Source organism: Argiope bruennichi, chromosome 1, assembly GCF_947563725.1.
Source record: "Argiope bruennichi chromosome 1, qqArgBrue1.1, whole genome shotgun sequence".
Taxonomy (NCBI): Eukaryota; Metazoa; Arthropoda; class Arachnida; order Araneae; family Araneidae; genus Argiope; species Argiope bruennichi.
In genome coordinates this window covers 106,590,854-106,613,556 of record NC_079151.1, presented here as the reverse complement: position 1 = coordinate 106,613,556, position 22,703 = coordinate 106,590,854, and the positions used below count along the sequence as shown (strand labels likewise).

Genomic DNA, 22,703 nt, shown 5'->3' with positions numbered 1-22,703 from the left:
TTTAAACAATCAAACTTTTCAAATTATAATTCAAGATATAATATTTTTATCAAGGGCTCCATAATGTAATTAATCTGATGCGCTGATAATATTATGTAAATCTACCTACTTTACCGATTAAAAGATCAGAATTTTCGTATTATTTATCTCTATAAAAATATTTTTTGAATTGATACATCTGCTTATGAAAGACCACAAAATCGATGACTTTCTAATGACAATTCTTAACCATATTTTTAATTATTACTCATTCAAAAATTAATTAAATATGTTTTTACTTCAAAATTAAAACAAAATCTAAACTGAAAATTTTTAGTCGCCCTTAGATCAATATCGTCACAGCTACAGTCCAACAGATAAGACGGTACCGTAACATTGCAAAAATCAATAGCGTTCTAGTTAACAAGCCAAAATTAGATTTCATTTGTGACTTATTTAAAATTATAATTACTCAATTTGTAAGTCCAAAATTAAAGTAAAAGTATAGCTCATTTTAGGCGACCTTATAGTAATGGTTTACAGTTCAATTAATACATTGAATAAGTTACCCCTTTATTCCCTTCCCACAACATTACAGGATAAAAAATAATCCTTATGTCGGCGTCAGCAGTGTTTGGCGAATTTTGGCACAGTGAGAGTTTTCTAGCAACCCTTTGGAGTCGAAAATCCTCTCTGCAGGATCTCGCTTGCTTCATTTTTGTTGCTATGCTATGTAAATGTGGATGTGGTGCATGTAGAGAGGACGGGATTGTGATGAGGAGGAATAGAACTTCCTCCGTTCCACTTCCTTGTTGAGTCTCATGGAAGATCCAGAAAACACGTGTTCCAAGTGAGTTATTAAAAAAAAAAAAAACTTATTTCTGTACCTAAATTTTATTATATAGCTGGTAGTTTAAGCAGTCTTAAGACGTTGTGTTTTAATTTTAGCTTATGTTAACAATGTACTGCCTATTATGATTACCAGATCCTATTAGATGTCCAATTATTTTCATAATTAAGATTGTTAATGAGCCAATTATATTGATTTAAACTTATGCTGATCAATTCGTAGATTTAATTTAAACATTAACTAGTTTTTAAAACTAATTTCAGCATAGTGTTTCGACGCTAAAAAAAAAAAAAAAAAAAAAAAAACTAACCGGAGATTTTTGATTTTGTTATATACAAAGTAACAGTACTGTGACTGTTAACCATATGTTTTCAACGAGTACTGTTCTGCTGGTGTTCAGACGTAATATTAAGAATCTTATTATATATATTAAAATAAATAAAATATATTTTATTTATAATGTTCGAAAGAAAAACTTTAAATTCTGAAAGATTTCAGTGAATTATTGTTGTGAATGTATGTAGTTTATTTTTGTGTATTTTTAAAAGTATTTAAACATTTCGAAGCGATAATGATGGTAGTAAAAAACTGTTGATGGTGATTCCATAAATGGTATGATTGGACTACTAGTATTCTGAACATGTTTGATTATTTGAATAAACCTTGTGACTCACAGTCAAAAGTAAATTTTATTATAAATTGCTGACATGCATATATTGGGAATTTTATTCAGTAATTAGAAATTGAATTGTTTCTTTCCAATTAGCGTTATTTTAATTTAACCATAGAAATTTATGTTATTTTTAATATATCATGATATTACTACATTTTATCTATGTTAAAATGCTTTTGTTTTCTGTTTTTCATTTTTTTATTTGGATTTTTTAAAGTATTGTAATTGAATTATATTTTGGGGCTACTATCACATAGTATGTAAGAGGCAAGTACATAAAAATTTTTGTAGGGTAAATGTTATGTTTTAATTTCATACATAAAGTAATTTTCAAATATTAACTAATATTTGAGCTAGTTTTTTACTGTACATGTCTAGGGTAATGCAGTGTATCACAATAGATTATTAAAAGTGGGTAATTTGAAGAAAATTGGGTATTTATAAGTCTAATTAAATTTTTAAAATTGGGCAAATACATTAATTGAAGTTGTTTACAAAGCTTATTCAAAATGGATGTTTTTGATATCCATACGAAGTTAGATTCTTTTAACAATATGTGCAATTGTATTATGATGGGATAAGGTATCATTGTTTCAAAATGTTTCTCATTACTGAAATAAGGTGTTTTTAAGAAAAAAAATTATGCGCACAGTTGTGAGCAAAGATTTTATTTATATATTTGGAATCGCACTGCTTTTCTGAGATACCTTAAATATTTGATTTCTTATGTTTCTCTTTTATTCTTTTATTAAGATGAAATTGTGAAGTGTCGACCAATCAAAATGAGTAACAGTATACATTATTAGCAAATTTCTTTCAATTCATGGTTGTTGAATATTATACTATTAGACAAATTTTTACTTACTTCAATACAGTAAATTGTTGCTAATTTTCAATGCAGAAAAAAAAAAAAAAATATTGCCAAATAGTTTTTATCTATTGAATAAATTTACATTTCTAAAATATATGTTTTCAACTAATTTTGTGATGACTTCTAAATTTAAAAATGAACATATTAGAAATTTCTGTAGATAGAAACATTCATTATAGGGACCATATAAAAATTTAATTAAAAAAAAATTCTGTCGACCTTTTCAGAAATTAAAGCCTTACCAAAACAATTTTCTTACAGTTGCCTCCTTTATTTAATGAATCTTTACAATTGGTAGTGTATGTGCATTATTAAGGGCTGAGGAATGCTTGTTTCTCTTTTTGGGGAAGTCCTGTTTGTATAATGTATTGGTGTTATATTTTAATGTTTGAACATTTACTTCAAATTGTCGTTAACCAGATGTGATTGTTACATTTATTTTTCTTTTCAGATAAATAATTGGTTAATGGCAACAGCTATAAATTCAAGTTTATGAAATATCTGAAATGAAGGCAATTTCTTATTGTTATATGAGAGTTTTTCCTGCTTTATTAAAGGAAGGATCCATAAAGGCATCAGATTCATATTCGTAACTTTTATTGTTCTGCATCTTCCATCTATTGAATTTGATTTTATTGAAGGTAATTTGTTTTATTTGTATTGCTCACCATAATAATTCTGAAGCATTAATTTTTTAAACTTTTATTCATAATTTTTCAGAATCATGAATTTCATATTGTTAGTAACTGTCTGTTAATAGTTAATTGAAGCCTTATGAGGTAAGTATAATAATTTTTCATTAGTTTGATTAAGTTATATCTTAATGATGAAAAATATTCTTCCAATATTAAGGGTATTATAATGATGTAGAAATGATTGACAATTGGAATTGTAAGTAATCTGTTTTAATTATTTTTCTTTAAAAACTGTTTTATTTGTCATGCTTTATGAACTTTTATGTTTCTTAATAATTTGTTATGCATGAAATTTTGATTTATTCTGATATTTAATATTTTATATAGCAACATGTGCATAGATTACCTGGGTGATACTGAAAATATATTTGTAATTTGTACATCAATAATAATAATAGTAATAATAATAAAAAGACTTTAGATTACTTTTGATTAAGGATAGCTCTAATCTGTATTATGTACATTTTATATTTTTCACTTGCAATTCTTTTGTATGAGATATTTACTCTTCAGTGAGTTTTTAATTTAGAAAAGTGAAGCCGACATTGAGATTAAGTGAATACAGATATTTGTTATTTGTAGATGAATATATTAGCATCTTTTGAAAAATTGTAAAGATACTAAAATTATTACAAAGGAAACTGTAATATTAAATAGTTTGCAGGAGAATTAAAGGGAAGAAGAGTTAATAGTTAAAAAAATTAATTGCATTACTACATATTTAATAAAGATTCATTAATTATTAATAAGGAAAAATATATATTTATATAATACAGTATAATTGGAAAGTTGCATAACTGAAACTTTCTAAAATGAATATTAATGGTGTGTTTGTTCCATATGGTGGTATTGCAATGAAATATCATTTGAGAGGTTTCAGCTACTTAACAATAATAATAATCATTCTAACATTAATAATCCTTTGTTTGGAATAGGATGAGATGAGTTTCCTGAAGCAGAATGAAATTTTGTGTTTGAGCCGTAATTTGCATTTTACCAAAAAAGTATTTAAAGACATCTTCCTAGATGTTCATAAGTCTAACAAAATAACGATTTCTTTCATGGTTAAAATAAATTGAAATATTTTTAGAATGAAATGATTAGCCAGCCATTTGTTTTTTAAGTTGGAACAAAGATTAGAATTATTATTGTAATCATCTACAAAAACTAGCATATCAATCTGTTTGATCATATAGGAATATATAAAGATAAAAAGAATTATCATCCATATCATGTTCATGTTGCTCAAAACGCTTGCCAACACATGCTGAAATTATAGTGTGGGATATTTTTATATGTTTGTGAGTTACTTGAAATCACATCTTAATATGAACATTTTACACTATTGATGAATTCAAAGCAAACATTGAAAATGAGATTAAAAATTAAGTTATAGTACAAATTAAAGTTAAGTACTAAGTAAGTTATAGTACAAATGTGAGAAAAGTAATCACAAATTAAAGATTCCCATGTGTGTGTGTGTCACATTTTGAACACAAATTTAAAAAAAATCATTTTTGTGTCACAGAATAATTCCTTTTTAAATTTAGTTTGTGCTTAAATTTATTTTAGTGTTTTTGCTATAAAATAGATTTAGTAAATAGCTGGATTTTTATTGGCCTGTAATATTGCTACATCAAAATTATATTTTATAAAGGAAAAATTTTTATGATCTGCTGAATGTTGAGGTAATTGAAAAAAATTTGATGAAATTAATATTATATAATTTTTTAAAAAATAATTATTGTTATAATTAGTTTTTATTTATTTATTATTGTTTATTTCGTTATAATCAAATGCTTTGTGATTATTTAAATCTTGTTTCACAATTATTATCATATTATGCTTTATTTTGACTTGTTAAACTTGTATGCTGTTTTTTTTTTTTTTTTTTACTTTATTATTTCTTTTGTCTTTATGGTAGTGCAGTATGATCAAGAAATAGCTCTTGTGCCAATGAATTACCAGCAAATTGAACTATTTTTAATGGTTATCAAAAAAGTTTTATTCTTTAGAAAGTTTATGTTTTTGTAACTATGTTGCATTTCTATTTTTATTATATTTAATGTTAACATTTATAGATGATTTTGTATAGTAGCATATTGCTATGTATTGTTATCTTTATAACAGTCAAATTTTATTTTCCTAGAATGATACTTAAAATTATTATTAAAAAAATAACATAAAATGTAAAAAATTATGAAATAAAGTATATTGGCTGGAATATTTTTTTTTTTTTTCGCCTGGTCAATTTGAGCTTGGTGGAATAATAGCGGAAGCTATTCATTTCTCTATGGTAATATATCAATGTCATGCAAGTTTGTAGTTCCTCTTTATATATATATATGTATGTATGTATTCCTGTTGTGTTGCAAGGAATTATGTACATTTGTTTATTTTTTGTTTTTTAAATATAGAAAAAATTTAGTTTTGCTTGTGATCTTTGTTCGTTTGCAAGAAAGGTAAGACTTAAATTTTTAATTTTATTTAAAATTATTTTTGTAAGTACTATTACATATGCCATTTCCAAAATAAAGGTTTGTTTTTTTCTTTGCTCTATAAGTGTGTTTTATTTATTTTAAATAACCAACATTGTACTGCTTAAAATAATCTTGAAGAATCAATAACCATATTTTATCCAATTATCCATCCATTATCTAATACAGATAGCTTTAATTTATAAAAAATTAAGCATACAAGATACTCTTTTTTGTTTTTTTCTTTTGCTGATTGTTGTCATACATTTGTATGATGGTCGTCTGTGGAAATAGCTTTTGTGTAGATAATTTTGAATCTTTCGACATTTGTGTACAATTATTTGTCACTATTATCAACAAGGAACATTTATTCTACAAATAGATATATATCTCATAAATGAATACTGCTGTAAGACATTTTTTTAAATGCTAATTGTATAAAATATCGCAAACAGCACAAATTGTAAAGTTTTTCAAAACTTACACTATTAAACAATTGATATTTTCTTAATAAATAAAGTCTTTAATGAAAACGTGTTATGAAAAAACTACATTAAAAAAAAAAGGCTTTTTATACACATCTTCTTGATAAAAATAAAGTTGTGAGAGAGAATTTCGTTTTCTTAAAGCAGTTGCTGTTTGAAAAATTCCTAGCAGTAATAACCTTTGAAATGAAAAAGTATTTATTATTTTCAGTTAGTTAAAATTTCATTAGTTATTAATTTTTAATAATTTAGAATCTGAATTTTCCTTTCAAATTTGATTAATATAGAAATGAAAGCATTTAAATGATTATAAATATAAGCTATAACATGCATGTGCTTTCTAAATTATAATGATGATTGTAATTATAAAAAGTATGATTTAGAGGCAACATTCTGAATATCTATTTTCAAGTAACCTGACATAGGGACTAACAAATATTGCTAGGTTGGTCTTGTGTATTTATTGCATTTGTTATATAACATATTGCTCTTCCCCCTTTTTTTTTTTTCCATGGCTAAAATATTTTACAAAAGGGGGGTTGGCTATAAACTTAAATAATGTCTCCTTAAATTTAAAATTTTTAAAAAGTTATTCTGATATTATTTATATTTAAAACTTTTGTTTTCTTTTTTGCTTAACTAGATGCACCATCTATCTCAATTTTTCAAAGGAAAAGGGGGAGGAATCGAATATTTTACAACCATTATCATATATATATATTATTTCATATTTGATTATGAGGAGGAAAAAAGAAAGAAAAAATTGTTATATGTGCATGAGGTAATGATTTCATACAAGATGTGCGAGAAAAAAAAGTAAAAAATGCTTCTTATTTGTTATAAAATATTCATTTTTTTTTTCTTTTGGAAAATTGACATTGGTAGCCTTGATTGTTTAGTAGTATTTTAGGGAGGGGGGAAGGTCACACACATAGACAGCTTGGGTGGTGCTTGTATGTGTGTTTTAGGTCTTTCTAGTTAGTGAGGTTGAAATGGCTTTTGAGGAATGATATATTTTGAGAAATTGTTTCATAAGTATCTTAAACATGAGAATAATTTCAACATTGGTTCCCAAGCAGCATTTTTTTGCTCAAGGATATGTTCATTCTTTTTTCCAGAATGGATTAGTTAAGAGCATAGTTACATTTTAAATTATAATTCTAAACTTTTTGAAATTCATGAAATTCATTCAGCCTGAATCAGATCACTGACTTGTCTTGGTTTTAGATTCATACTTTTGAATAAGGGGCTTGTTATAAGAAATATCAGGTTATTAATCATCATTAAGTATCTTCATATTTTTGGAATTTTAAAATTTAAGACTTAAATTTTAACTTTGATTTGGTCACTTTATAATATTAGCCTATTGACAGGTATTGAATGTAAAATTTGTATCAAACTATTACTGTAGCCATTAATATATAAAATTTGGGGGCAGGATTTATACTGATGTTCTAGAAGGATGACTCTTTATAACTTCATTATGAGGTAGATGAGTTTCAGAAGCAGTTATTTAATTATTTTCTAAGTTACACACTTCAAGAGACTAAAATAAACATGATAATACATGACATTCACAAGAATACAATCTAATAATGACTCCAAGAAGGATCATAGGAAATATACTTTGATGTTAATTAAGGTAACACCATCAGTTGTATCAAAAGAGAAGGTAGTAGAGTTATGTAACTTAACTTAAGAAACTGTAACTGTAACTTAAGAAAAACATTCCTTATGAATAAAATTTCCTTGGGAAATTATCTTCCAATCATTAATAGAGGTAGGTAATCTTTGATTAAATATTTAGTTTGATTTTTTTTTTTTTTTTTTTTTGTATATAGATAAGTGTATTCATGCATTTGAGATATGTATTCCTGTTTCTCTATATAGAAGCTTTTTTTTTTTATCATTTGATTTGTAATCTATTATTTTTAACCATTAATGCCCAACTTTTTCATTTAAGGACTGTTACCATTTTAATTTGGAATTAAGTTGATTGAATTTTTTTTCTTCTTACTTTCACAAGCCAATATGTAATTCCAAAATTTTACCCAGATTTCAATTGACATCCATTAGCCAGATTTTAAAGTCATCTTGATTTTTTTTTTTTTAAATTGTGACAATGCAAGGAATTCTGAAATAATTTTTATTAATTCATATTTTACTGTATTTAAAAAAATCTATTAAAGCATCTTTGTAATGAATTATTTCAAACAACTTTTTATAAATATTTCTTGATAATTTTTTCCCCTCAAATATTTAATTTGCAGTAATCTTAATCTTGGCGTTTATAATATAATTTGGAAGTATAAACTGATTTGAAAGTTAATGCTTTGAAGCAATATTACATTTGGTATAAAAATATTTGAAATAGTAAAGAATTTCATGAATCAATGTGAAATTCACCAGTTTTTAAATAAGAAATTTTAAAGAAGAAATATTTTTATTTTGATAATGCATTTTAGTTAGAAATTCGTTGATGTTGGAAACTTCGCGAACACACAGTTTAAAGATATGTTTTAAAAATGAAAATGAGAGGTAGGATGCTATGGAAATCAAAAAAATATATTTCTCAATACACTGATATGATTGAATTGGAGGAAAGGAGAGAACCTATTAAATTATCGTGTTTAGATTGAATTATTTACTGAACACAAAACTTTTATTATCCTATTTTATGATCACAATTTCGTTATCTATATGCCACCGGCAAAAAAGTATGAAATGCCGGCATTCTATAGAATGCCTAGGGATTGCATATAATACTGGACGTATTTAGGCTAAGTATGAGAATTATTACATACTTGCCCTAAGCATTTTATATAATTCTTAGGCATTGTTTGGAATGACAAATGCTATTTAGACAAAGTATGAAAAAAAAGGTCCTTATGAGGTATAATGACGTGCATTCCTCAAAAATATAAATGTTATTCTGAAAAAAATAATGCGAATGCCTTCAAAAAAAATTATTCAAAATACGTAAAGTAAAATGAAAGTTGTAAAAAACAAAATTTATACCGAACAAAGTGCAAGTGAAAAATTCCGAGCTTTAGTCACATGCCCCGTGATACTTGAACCAAGTCGGAGATGTATTTCAGACTTTGCCAGTTTCTTATTTGGCGTTCTGTAGAATATCTCGGAAATGTGTGAAATATGAATTGTTTCATATATTGTCTGCTAATTTTAGGTATTGTATGGAATGCCGGATTTCATACTTTGTCGGTAACATATATATTTAAAATAACAAGTAAAGTGACCCCTCTTTCCCCAACTACTGGCCTGATTCCGCCTTTTTTTTATTTTTTTTAAAGAAAACTTGTGGCCTATAAATATGTCATCAGTTGTCGCTTACCCTTGTCTATTTTCCATCTTCGAAAGAATTCTTAAAAATACTTCTTCACTGTATATTCTGAAGGATCAAATCTTAACCATTATGCCGATTTCGAAATTTTTTATTTCATATGAAAACTCTCAAACCCTTAGATATATCATCTTTCTCTTACTATCCTAAAATATCGCAAGATATCTAGAAATATCTCAAAATAAGAAAAAGGCATAATTAACATAATTTCATTAAATAAAATATGCTCATCGTATATTGAAAGCACATCAAGGTCTTAGAAGAGGTAAGTGATCGAATTTCTTTTTTCGATAAAAAGTTGAGTTTTAAAAATACTTTTTGAAGGTGAAATATAAAGAAGTAATTTCTATGCTTATGATAGAATTTACCACGTTGATTGTGGCGTGTCTCGCCTGTGATTCACCTGCTATGAGACTGCGTGGTCTAATGGCAGTCTTGGTAGCGGTACCAAAGCGTTACAGGTTCGAAAACTGATTCCACCTGAGAACTGCCGTCAAATGAGTCTGGTGTATGTTCAATCCATCGAAGTCAAATGTCCTCCCGCCGCTGTGATGCGAAAGTTTAGTAGGGGGGGGGGGGGGTATGCCAGCTCAATTTCATCCGCATCAACTGACTTTGGTTAAATATTATAAGGTCCATCCCAAAATAGCCCTAGTGTTGCTTTAAAAAAAAGAAACATTATTCTTATTGATCAAAGCTTTCACCTGCTATCAAATTAATTCACATTTATTAAATCAATGACGCCTTCTCTATTAGAGTTAAGAGATAGTAAAGAAAGGTAAGCTAAATAGATAAATCATACGAATGATAGGCTAAAATCACAGTACCGAATGCGTTATTATTATTATTTTTTTTTTTAATCTCGTCATTTGTGGAAATTATTTTAAAATTACAGAGTTCAAAACCTATAAAAAAAATCGAAGAAGAAATGTTTGTCGTGCGTGGAGAAGGATCTTTCGCATTTTTGTGATAATATAAGCTTTCGCATAAAATGATAGACAAGAAAAAAAAGTCAAAAGTATTTCTTCAATATCCGAAGCTGAAGTTGCGTTTAACTCGTCATTAAGCGCTATGATTTATGTTGGATATTTCGTTTCGCTATTTACATTATATTTAAATATTTTATTATAAAAATATATTAATTTTTGTAAATATTATTTATTTCCCACAATGTTACGAAAGCATCGCTTAGATTTCTCGAAATGGATTGCAAAAATTGCCCTTTTTGGAAGCCACGTTGAGAATATTTGAAAACTATAATTAGTCTTGCCGATTTTAAACGACCATTCACAGTTTTTAAAGAAAAAATATTCAATGTATTGAATATATTACATTAAATAAATGCAATAGTGTGTTGCATAAAATATCTGTATTGAAAATAAATAAAATAAAAAAAGCACAACACTTGCAATGTTTGAGGTATGGCAATCAGAAAAGTGGGACTTTTTTTTCCAGCCTTTGATAACAAATGATTGAAACCGATTGATTAATTGCTTTTAGAAAGTCTGAAAGACCCAGTCTACCTAAGAACGGGTATAAGGCCTAAAGAGAAGGTGACAGAACCAGATTAGATTTTCAGAAAGTCTATGATTTAACATTCTTTTAATTATCATCAGTCATTTGACTAAATTCAAGAAGTATGCAAAATAAATCTGTGTCACTTGAGAAATCTGCTGTTAATGGAGGCGTAACGAAGCATTTAATTGTTTTCTTAAGGTAGATGATAAATATTTTTCTACCCTAAAAAATTTCTTAATCTTAAAATTTAAAATACATCCTTTACAGAATTTTATAAGATGCTTCAGAAAGAATGTAATAACCGTACGAAAACTATTTTCATGGAGAATATGTGGTCTGAAATAAAATGATAAGACGAGAGCATGTGAAAACTATCGATCTTAAACGTCAAAGTGCCATTCATGTTGTGAGTTAACATAAAAGTACCATGAAAAAAAGATTATTACAACTGCTATTTGCAGTTGCGCTGTAGAAGAGTTTTATATGGTTGGCATTGGTGAATTTTAATCAATATTAAATCACAGAAACACATTCAGTTGGTTATTATAATATCTAAATTTTTGTTTTTCAATCGGTTCTTGGTTATAGTTCTTTTACATTACATTTATTATATATATGTATATATATAATTTCTAATTAATTTACATTCTAAAAGGAATTTCCTAAGAGCACAAATTACATCTAACTTGTAATTATAACTTCTAATTTGCTCGTTCTATTCCCTTTCCTATGAACCTAAACGCTAAATCAGCATATTCCTTTCGAAAACAATATCCTAGAATCTATCGCACTCTCCTTTTCCTCTTTTTTGCCTTCCTATTCGGTTCACTGTTCTACACTTACCACGGCTTGGACTTCCTGACACCTTAAGTTCTCACTTTCCGAATTTAGGGATAAAATTCACTAACTTACGGCGTAGCTTCAGAGATACCAAAGATTCTTTTTTTCTAAATCCATGCGTATAAAAGAAATCCCAGTCTGAAAGCCCCAAGAGAAAAGTTTCAAACACTTTGCTCGTGTTGTGATGTAAACAGACGTGTTTTATTGCTTCATCTTGTGTACAAATCATGTCCTCTTTTGAAAAAAAAAAAAAAAAAAAAAAAAAATGAAGTTCAATTTCAAATTTTAATTTCTGTTTTTTGAATACGCATTTGCAAAATTACACACAGACACACACAGGAATGACGGATATTGAGAATCACGTATCATTTTGAGTATTACATACATACAGACACAGTTATATTTTTGAGGTTTCGTGGAGTTAAAATGCCCATGAAAGAAGAAACAGGGAGCGTAATCACAAAGATGTTCTAGAAAAACCGTTTGCTCGCTTTATCCTAACATAAGTGTTAATGGTAATAGATTTCTTCAAACTCCCTTGGTAATTAATTGTAAAATTCCAAGTAGATAAAATAAAAATACATTAAATAAATTATGTACATGGCAAACATAAAATAACATGAGATGTTTTGAGCTCATTTGCGAAAAAAAAAAAAAATCTGTTTAATAAAGAAATGTAACTACATTTGGTGCGCATACTATTAAAAAAAAACTTTTAGTTTTAGCCCCTAACTGCAATAGGATACTGTACACTCAACTAGCATAATCGATTAGATGAGAAAATTAAAAGAACCACACTATCCATTAAAAGTTTTATTTTGCAAACGTTGAATGTACGTTGTTCAAGGGGATTATTTTCTCTAATGTTCTAAAAAATATATTATTCGAATTGCCTGTTTTATTGCAGAATGTAGCATTCGAAGTGATGTTGGAGTGATCAAAATCCATGTTACGAGATCGGACATAAAATTCTAATTGATGCATCTTTCCTTCTCACAGTGCCATGACATATTGAAAAATCGAGTCTCTATGACAATTAATCACACGCATGTGCAAAATATTTTTCAACTTTAGGATGATCCTCGAAAAGAGAGACCAATCTGCAAAGTTTCAAATAATTTACAAAGGATTTCAGATCTGGAAATTTGACTGACTAATCAATTTTTCAAATATCTTTATTGTTAATATAAGCGTCTTTAAGGCGAATCTTACGTGCACAAACATTTCGTTCAAATTAGTCACACTCTTAACAAATCATTGTGGTGTCATTGCACAGCTGTAAAGCCTCATTCTTATAGCTTCAAAGAAAATGAGATTTTATTTATCAAAGAAAATGAGATATTTCAGTATGATGCAAACAATATCAACCTTTTCCTCTATTCTCAATATTGTTGAAATAAATTCAAAGGCATGGAACGATATCTTATAATTTTATAAATGTGTTCGTATAAAAATTAATGTACATAAATCAATCCATAGAAATTATCTTTAGGGATTAATAAAAATATCTCCACAGAAATTTCAGTTTTTAAAAAAATATGGCTATTTTCGATGTAGAACCTCAAATTAAAATAAATGACATCTTTGTGCCTTTTGGAAGTATGGTCAAGTCGCTCTGTTCCATTGAATGCAAAATCAGCCACTATCAAAGAATTTTAATTAGGATTTAAGAAGTTTCTGTTCAAGTCCAGGAAATGCTGTAAGTATAGATTTAAATTAACATAGACGCCTTTGAAAAATTACCTTTTCTAATAATTAGAAATAAAAAAGGTAAGTTTGTAAGAACTCGTTGTCTTTTATGGCCAAATTTTTTCGCTAATATGTTCATTCTGAAAATAAAGCATAATGTTTAGTGAGAGCTGAATAACTGCTTGCATACCTATACTCATTAAAATGTTCATCACTTTCTTTGAAAGAAATTTTTCTGTGAATAAAATAGAGTTTTAGCTGTATATATATATATATATATATATATATATATATATATATATATATATATATATATATATATATATATATATATATATATATATATATATATATATATATATATATATATAAAACATTGCAGGATGATAAATGATTTTGAAATTTGTAGAGGATAATTTTTTTTTTGTCATAGTTGACACTACTAATATAAAAATTGTGCATACTTATTTGGCAAACAGGCACGGATGTTAAGTATGAGTTAAAGCGTTACAGATTTCAAGTAGATTTAACCTGGCAGGGATGATATCTTTCATTTATTGCTTTATAATGTAATACTATTCATTGAATTTCCTTCGAATACCGCTTTTTAAAAAATGAATAGATTTCATAATTCGTGGACATGATTTTATATCCGAATCCTGTTAAACAGAATAATTTCTATATTTTAAAAAATATATACCTATAATAGCACTTATAAACATAAATATGCTTTATTTTACTCATTTTTCATATACAGGACCCCCATTGAGCATACAATTCGAGGAAATGAAATACAATCTTGAATGCAAATATTATACTGGATAATTATGAAAAATAATAGACCGTCTCTCAAAATTAATGTTGCGTAGAACATTAATGATTGTTGTTATTGCCATTTGCAAAAAAAAAGAAAAAAAAAAAAAGGCATTGTGATCTGATTGTTGCATCAGTTTGCTCATTGACATACCTCTTACAGTGAAATAACTTAGTGAAACGGTAAAGATTTATAACCTAAATGAAGAAAATATCACAGATGCATTGAGTTTCTGCTATAGAACACTCGACGAGGTAGGTCCCTGCTCAATGTAAGCAGTAAGGGATTTTGGCCATACATATGATCGACATCGCCCACGATGATCTCCCCCGCCTGTGGAAGTTATTATAGTATTGAATCAGACGACAGACGAACATCGCTTTGGAAATATGTGCAAACTTTCAGGCATGCTAGTTGTCCGAATTCTATGGTCCCGAAAAATTCTGTGGACAGTAAAATTCGAACTTCTTCAACTGTTCTTCACATTTTCTCGTACTAGTTTTAGCTTATGCAGATTGCTGCTAGCGCATGAACATCAATTACATTGGAGTTAGTGAAGGAATTCTTCATTCAATAAGATGCTAACAACACTCCTTGGCACATTTCTTATTAACTGGTAATGCTCATTCGAGAAACTGCATACTCTGATTCAAATTTCAGTAATGTAGTTGCACTTCCATTATTACTCGAAATATAAAAGGCTGTGCTGTAGGTGTTACAAGCTCCTTTATCCTCTTCTTTTCTTTCCTTTGTTATAAGAGATTACTTTTCCAAGCGTACAGTAACCAAAAGAACTCTTCCCAACATCCATAGTGTCCGGTTGTAATTTGAATGATGAGTGGCCGGTACAAAAATTGGTCCCTGAGATGGATGCAAAATGGCCCCAATTACAGAGTGGTCCATGCATTCATCACTCATTTAAGAGGTACGACCCACCATAGGAATGGGGGAAATTTAATTTCATGCTATTATTGTATTTATTAGCGAAAGTGAGAGCCTATTTACTTATATGGCGACTTCTTATATCCATATTTGAGGTGCCTTCGGTCACTTAGTTATATGGTAACGAGTATTCGTTATGGATCAATTAAGAAATTCCGAAATTGCAGCAGCAAAATGATCTGTTTGGTGCCATGTGAACGCAAAGTCGTGCTGTTGTATACGTATGATCTTCCACCAAAAGTTTATTAACGCAACCTTTTGGTAACAGAATTATCATCCATCATTTCATGCTTTCGTGGCCTAGCGTACTAGCTCACTCGATCTTGTGAATTTCTGGTTGTGAAGATACTTGAAATTCAAATTTACGCATCAAATCCGCTAACTGAATTTGATTTGAAAGATGACATCATATATGCGATTCAATAGATTCCTATTCAGAAGGTATCGGTGGCAGTACTATGCATCATCTTCTACATGTATAGTGTTATTGTGGGAGGGAAATTTGTGAAATTATTTCTTACTTCTTAATTATTCTCGCCTTTTTTCATTTCTATCTAAAGCTGCCATTTCTAGTACTAAAAATACCGTTCTTGCTCCATATTAAGTTTACTGAGAAACCGCAGTTCCTTGGGGAGAAATGTAAGTATGGCAATTTAAAAATTTCAAAATCTTGTACTATAATTGTGACAGCTTGACTGTTGTTTTGCTTATTCTTGAATACACGATGTGTAATACCTGCATTCAAAATTCTGTTCTTTTCCCTCGTGCGGTAGAAATATTATATCGGTAAAGTTTTTTTTCAGTCGCCTGTGCATAAAGCACTAAAGATAAGAACCATTTGCTTTTAATCATGAGAATTAATAGTATTCACTTTGTAAAGGATAAATCTGAGTACCAAATGTTTTCCAAATAGTTCTTTTTATTTTGTACTTATCGCATTAACTTGTATTCGGGCAGGCAGACAGACAGACAGACAGATTTCCTGTAAACGGATCTCGTTTAAAATTTGATAGAGATCTAACAAATTGGTGTAAACATATACCAAATTTTATCCATCTAGCCCAAAGCATTCTTGAATTACCGTGTTTACAGAGAGATAGATATAATTCCGAAAATGCGTTTTTATAACTCAGGGAGATCTGAAACGTGCAGATTCGTCAAAATCTGAAATTCGAATTTTTTGACAATTAAAATACTTTTTTCGTAGTATGCTTCGTATATCGGACAGTAAAAAATAAATCTCAAATTTAAAAATCTTATTTTTGAAGTAATAATCTTCATTTACTGAAAGGGAAAAAATCCTGAATGTTCTTCGCATTTAATTGTTGTTTAAGTAATGCATGAATATTGGAAAATTTTAATGGATGCCTTTTCATTATAAACTTCCCCATTAATGCTTTATTCGATATATTTTCTTTCCAGATGATTTCAACATCATTATCAAAGAAAACAATGGATTGGCCACTGCTGCTGATGCCAAATTCAGGCTTATCTTCTTCTCGTAGTATGGAAAATTCTTGTGGCCTTTGAAAAATGTAATTGACTTCTTGTTCAGAAAATGACGTATGATTTTTACCTATTGCAACTGATTACAAAAATGACAAATTAATATTATTTGAAATAAGCAATTGCTTGATAAAAGTTAGTACACCAGGTACCTGCAAAGTTCATTTCCAGAACAAGAAGTTAAGTGTATTGCTGCGTTATTAATTTGAACGAAAATCTTCCATGTATAACTACAGCAAAAGAAAATTTAAACTGTCCTTAGTGCATACCTTTTAAATAGTGATAGTAAAACTGGATGATATTAAAAGTAACTTTGTTTTTATAATTTACAGGAAAAAAAAACTTATCATTTTACCAGTATGGTATTATTTTTGAATTTAAATATTGATCTGTATATTATAAATCATAAAATTAAAACTCGTATATAAAATTAAATGTTTATAATTTTCCAAAAAACCTTTCAAAATTGTCAATATATTTTATTTTTGGCATTTTTTAATGAGCAACAATATTCAAATATTTACCAATGAATATCTGAGAATTGTTGAAGATTTTACATATGAAATCTATATTTGGAGTTATATTTTATGTTTTAAAGATTTTTGGCGGACCATTGTCGTTTTATTGTCTGTCCTCATGCTTGAAAGCTCATTTCGTTATTATATTTCAAAACCTTTTCGTTCAGTTTATTCTTTTCGAGGTGCAAGGACTTAGGTTTATTTATTAAGAAAATGTCTAAATCTCCGTTTTGTTTTCATTTTCTTTCATGAATAGAAACAAAATTACCTGAAATCAGCTATATTATTTACTTTTGTATCACCAAATCTTCATATTATTATCTTTTATTTAAACAAAATGGGGGGGGGACATGGTAAAATTAGCAGAAATATGGAATAGATAAAAAAAATTACGATCTTCTCAAAATAATTAAGAATTAACAACTAATTGCAACTATTTACTTTGCGTTTTTTTAAAGGACAAAGAATATCACAGAATTAACTTAGGAATTGATAATTATGAATTTTTCAAACCAAAATTCTCATAAAAACCTATACATGCTTTTATACACACAGAAAATAATTGATTTCTAAGTTATTGATGTATTTTTAAATTTTTTTATTTGTATTCTTAAAGAGGCAGTAGATTTAATGTTTTCAATATTTATGCATAATGATTGTCGCATATTGAATATGATCCTTCCAGGAAAAGAATTATTCAGCATGTTTCACTGTAAAGTAAGATATTGTGCAGTAGTGTGTAATATCTAAAAATATTGTGTAATATCATATTTAATTTTATACTGCCTGAGTAGATGTGAAAAACCGGTTTAACATCTAAGCCTATGATTTATTGTATTATTCTATTTTTCTTATATGATCAGTAACTCTTCTTTCTGAGAAATACAGCTTATAGAAATACCCAAGTTCCTTTTTAATTATTCTTTAAAAATATAACAATATTTCAATTTACCTTAATTATGAAGCGTAGGCTCTTAGGAAAAAGCGGTTGATCTTCGATTTCTTGCAAACGAAGGCATTTGCTGAGAGGGAGGATGATATTGTATGAATAACATCATTTTTTTTTTCTGGACTTGTTCGTTGTTAAGCACTTTTCTCCCTAGTAGTAAATGCACTTGTCTGCATGAAAATAGGCCAGGTGATCTCTTTCCTGAAAGCTGGGGAATGCCAAATCACCTTTGACACAGTAGAAATCCGTCATAATCTCAAATCCGTTGCTACTTGATGATACCTTAACGAATCTTTTGGTCAATATATAAATGAGCGAGAAAGGAAACAAACAAAAATACACAAACACAGTGTTGCCACTTAAATAGCTAAAAATTAACTATATTCAATCATATTTATCTCGCTCTTAACAACTGATGTAATTCTTTTGGGTGTGTGTCTCAATACCTTCAATGTATACTATTATTTAATTTCCTATTCTGCCTGTTTCCCTTCGATGCCGGCGCCATTGGTACCTGCTTAGAAAAAAAAATGAATCTTTGAATATCAGCATTCCTTCTCGAATATTTCCAATATCATCATCTTCTGCATCGTACCTTTACTTTCATTTCTCAAAAATCATCCGTCATATTAATAAATGGATTTCAAGGATTATCTTGTGAGTTGAAGCTTGCATTTTACATATAAACAACTTTTTTTTCTTTTAAAAGCAGTCTTTCAAAGTTATATATACATCAATGACGATATTCTTTCCGTGATTTCGACACCTTGCGCATTTTGCATTGCATGTAGAGAGGTAAGTTTCGAGTTTCCGCCAGGATTTCTTTGAGCATAGAAGGGTTAGATTGCCAGAAATAGGATGCTTTGGTGGCCAGTAGAGAGATAGAGAGGGAGAATGCATAAAAGCTATTTTTGCACATGTCAATTTGAGACTTGATCCTAAATTTTCTTGAGAGTAGGTATTCCATTTTTTTTATCTGCTCTAAACCGTGATCCCAGGATTCTGCGAAGAATTATCGATGTAGTAAACTGTTACCGTGAAGCCAGTATTTTGTACAACTTTAACAATGCTGCATATCTTTTACTTTTTTGTTAAAACTATTCTAAACAGTTACCATTTAAATTATTCAGCCAATGCAGATACAAGAAATTTGTACATAATTCCACTTGTCGATTAATAATTTCATTTAAAAATGAAAATTCCTTTGAGCCAATATGACAAAGATCTTCGTCATATTTGCATCTTGTATATCATTAGTAATATTATATTCATTCTAGCATTCTCCTATTGAGGTTTTTTTTTTTAAATGCTGTATTTATCAACGCTACAGTTTTACAACAAAAAAAGTTCAATATGACGATTCCCGTTTCTAGACTAATTTTAAGTCATAATATAAATTTGAAGAAAGATATGCATGAAGATATATATTGTCATATTTATGAGAAGTTTTCATCCTGATGACTTTTACATTACCGTGAAGCCAGCATTTTGGACATTTTTTTCTTAAACGTGATTCCAATATTTTACATATTTTCGGTACATAGACTTTTTCTGAAGTCGTTGTTATAGAATTTATACACCAAGATTTCTATTCTCTGCGATATAATTACTAAGAATTTGGCATCTAATATTAATTGGTGTGCACTAGTTTTTTTTTTCTTTTAGAATAAGTGCACTATTTAAACAAATACACATAAAATCTTTGCGATGCTATTACCGTGATTCCTACATCTTGCATATTTCCTATGCATATAACTTTTCCTGAAGACTGGTACAATGGTGATTGCGTTCCATCGCCTAGGAAACATCTTTGTTGTGCTTTAAAAGTGGTTGGTGCATAATTTGAAATATTAAAAAACTCTTCTTTGTGCCATTCGATGATTCAGTTTTGTTGAGGGTGGTATATTATATTATATTATAAGAATTATCGATGTAGTAAACTGTTACCGTGAAGCCAGTATTTTGTACAACTTTAACAATGCTGCATATCTTTTACTTTTTTGTTAAAACTATTCTAAACAGTTACCATTTAAATTATTCAGCCTAATATGGCTGAATAATTACTCTTAAATACTGCAGTATAGGTGCCAACCTATATATTTGTATAGATGAGGCACATGGAAAGAGAAAGCATTTCATGGTCCAAACAAAACTCGTAGCTTGATTCCTAAATTATGCAAATTTTAGTTCGTACAAGATTTTTATATGTTCTTTCAGTGGATTGATGCAATGAAAATCTGTGCGACACTAGTACCATGATCTTCACTTTTGCATAGTTTGGTGTTTATTAAACTGTTCTTTTTTTATGCCATTCGATGATTCTGTCATGTTGAGGGTGGTCCAGATAGAAAAGTAAGCACACGATGATTGAAGCAAAAGTTGCGATACTCTTACCGTGATTCCTACATCTTGCATATTTTAGGTTCAAGCCGAGTTCTTCTTTTTGAGGCCATCGCAGTGGAGCTTAGGTTTAATACAAAATCTTGGCGATACTATTACCGTGATTCCTACATCTTGCATATTTTAGGTTCAAGTCGAATTCTTCTTTTTGAGGCCATCGCAGTGGAGCTTAGGTTTAATACAAAATCTTGGCGATACTATTACCGTGATTCCTACATCTTGCATATTTTAGGTTCAAGTCGAATTCTTCTTTTTTGAGGCCAGCGCAGTAGAGCTTAGGTTTAATATAAAATCTTGGCGATACTATTACCGTGATTCCTACATCTTGCATATTTTAGGTTCAAGTCGAATTCTTCTTTTTTGAGGCCAGCGCAGTTGAGCTTAGGTTTAATACAAAATCTTGGCGATACTATTACCGTGATTCCTACATCTTGCATATTTTAGGTTCAAGCCGAATTCTTCTTTTTTGAGGCCAGCCTAGTAGAGACAAAATTTTTACGATACTATTACCGTGATTCCTACATCTTGCATAATTTCACAGCACTTCAGACTAGCGTAGTAAATCTTTTACGTCATGTTATAAGGAAAAGCTTTTCGTCACATTACCATGATTCTTACATCTTGCATAATTTTGTGCATAAGAGACTCTTCCTTGTTTATGCCATTCGATGATTCAGTCTTGTTGAGGGTGGCTCAGTTGAAGAGAAAGCGCATAAGAATTTAGGCAAGATATACGATACTCTTACCTTGATTTCTACATCTTGGATATTTCGATATAGGAAATTCTTTTGAAGCTCGACACTATGGAGTTTGGGTTTAATGCCAAATCTTAGCGACACTATTACCGTGATTCCTTCATCTTGCATGATTTTGATGTATTTTTAAATTTTTGCAGAGGAACTCGCAGATCATGATTTAAAAAAAAAAAAAAAAAAAAAAAATGTGACATATTGTTTTGACATTTCGTCAGAAACATTTTGTTTATGTAAATCGATAGTTCAGTCTTTTTGTGGGAGGTGTAAATAGAATAATTTAATTCGTGTAATGAGACACTTTGTGCCATTCGATGATTCTGTTAAGTTGAGGGTGGTCAGTAGAAGAGTAAAATCGATTTAGACGTGTTTTTTTTTTTTTTTTAGTCACCTCATAATTTTTTCATCTTGCATACTGTCAATACAGTTCAATTTGTACGGTATAATACAAGAAAATTCTTAGCAGTACATTATCATAATATTTAAATTTATATAATTTAATATATATCAGAATGTTTTTCTTCCATTATTTTCGATGCATCAGTTTTGTTGAGGATACTGGAAATAGAAGGGCATGCATGCATTTCATGATTCATGCGGAATCCTGGCAATTCAATTTCCATAATTTTGAGTAATTTCAAGGCGTATCAAGCTTTATTTGATACAAAGAAGAAATCTTGTAAATTATGACTGAAGAAGAAGAAATCTTATACATTATGACTCAAAGAAAATATTTTTAACACATTACTTCGACTGTAAAAATGACTTGTAACTTGGTACTTATTTGGTTATAATACATGATAATCAGTAATAAATTTAGAATTTTTTTACATTTTTATGTACCAATAATAATAATAATAAAAAAAAAATGAGTAGCACTTTTCCTTCATTTACACACAATGTATGCTTGGGTTATAAATATATTCATTAATTGATCATAGAGCTGCCATAGGTTTTTATGGAAATTTGATTAAATCGTCCTGCAGATTCAACAATTAATTACCTACGAGTGCTTTGAAAATGTTTGTTATTTAGTACTTTGGTAATTAATCTAGTTTTGGAATGCAATAACATATTAGACGGTAAATTTGTATTTCTAATACTTGACAAGGAACATATTTGAACGCTATTATGAAAATGTTACACTGAAGATTTATTTTATTTTTATCATTAAAATTAAGCAGTGAAATATTAACACGATTATCAGTCAAGGTGATATAATAAATATGTTACCGGTAATGTATTTTACAGAACACTCGCTTGCTGGCAACATTGAGGGTTACAAATATACTATAGCATTATTAAAAAAAATAAGTATCAATTTGAATTAAAATATGAACATTTTCTTTTAATAAAATAAGTAGCAAATGAAAGATTTTAACAA

At 28.7% G+C, this 22,703-nt stretch overlaps 1 long non-coding RNA gene across 1 annotated transcript; it reads left to right on the top strand.

The window, feature by feature from the left end:
• Window positions 1-705: 705 nt before the first annotated feature.
• On the top strand, window positions 706-22,014 carry LOC129959911 (uncharacterized). Its single transcript, XR_008783481.1, has 3 exons — window positions 706-829; window positions 2,825-3,014; window positions 16,617-22,014. It is a non-coding gene; the product is annotated as an uncharacterized LOC129959911 (long non-coding RNA).
• Window positions 22,015-22,703: the final 689 nt, after the last annotated feature.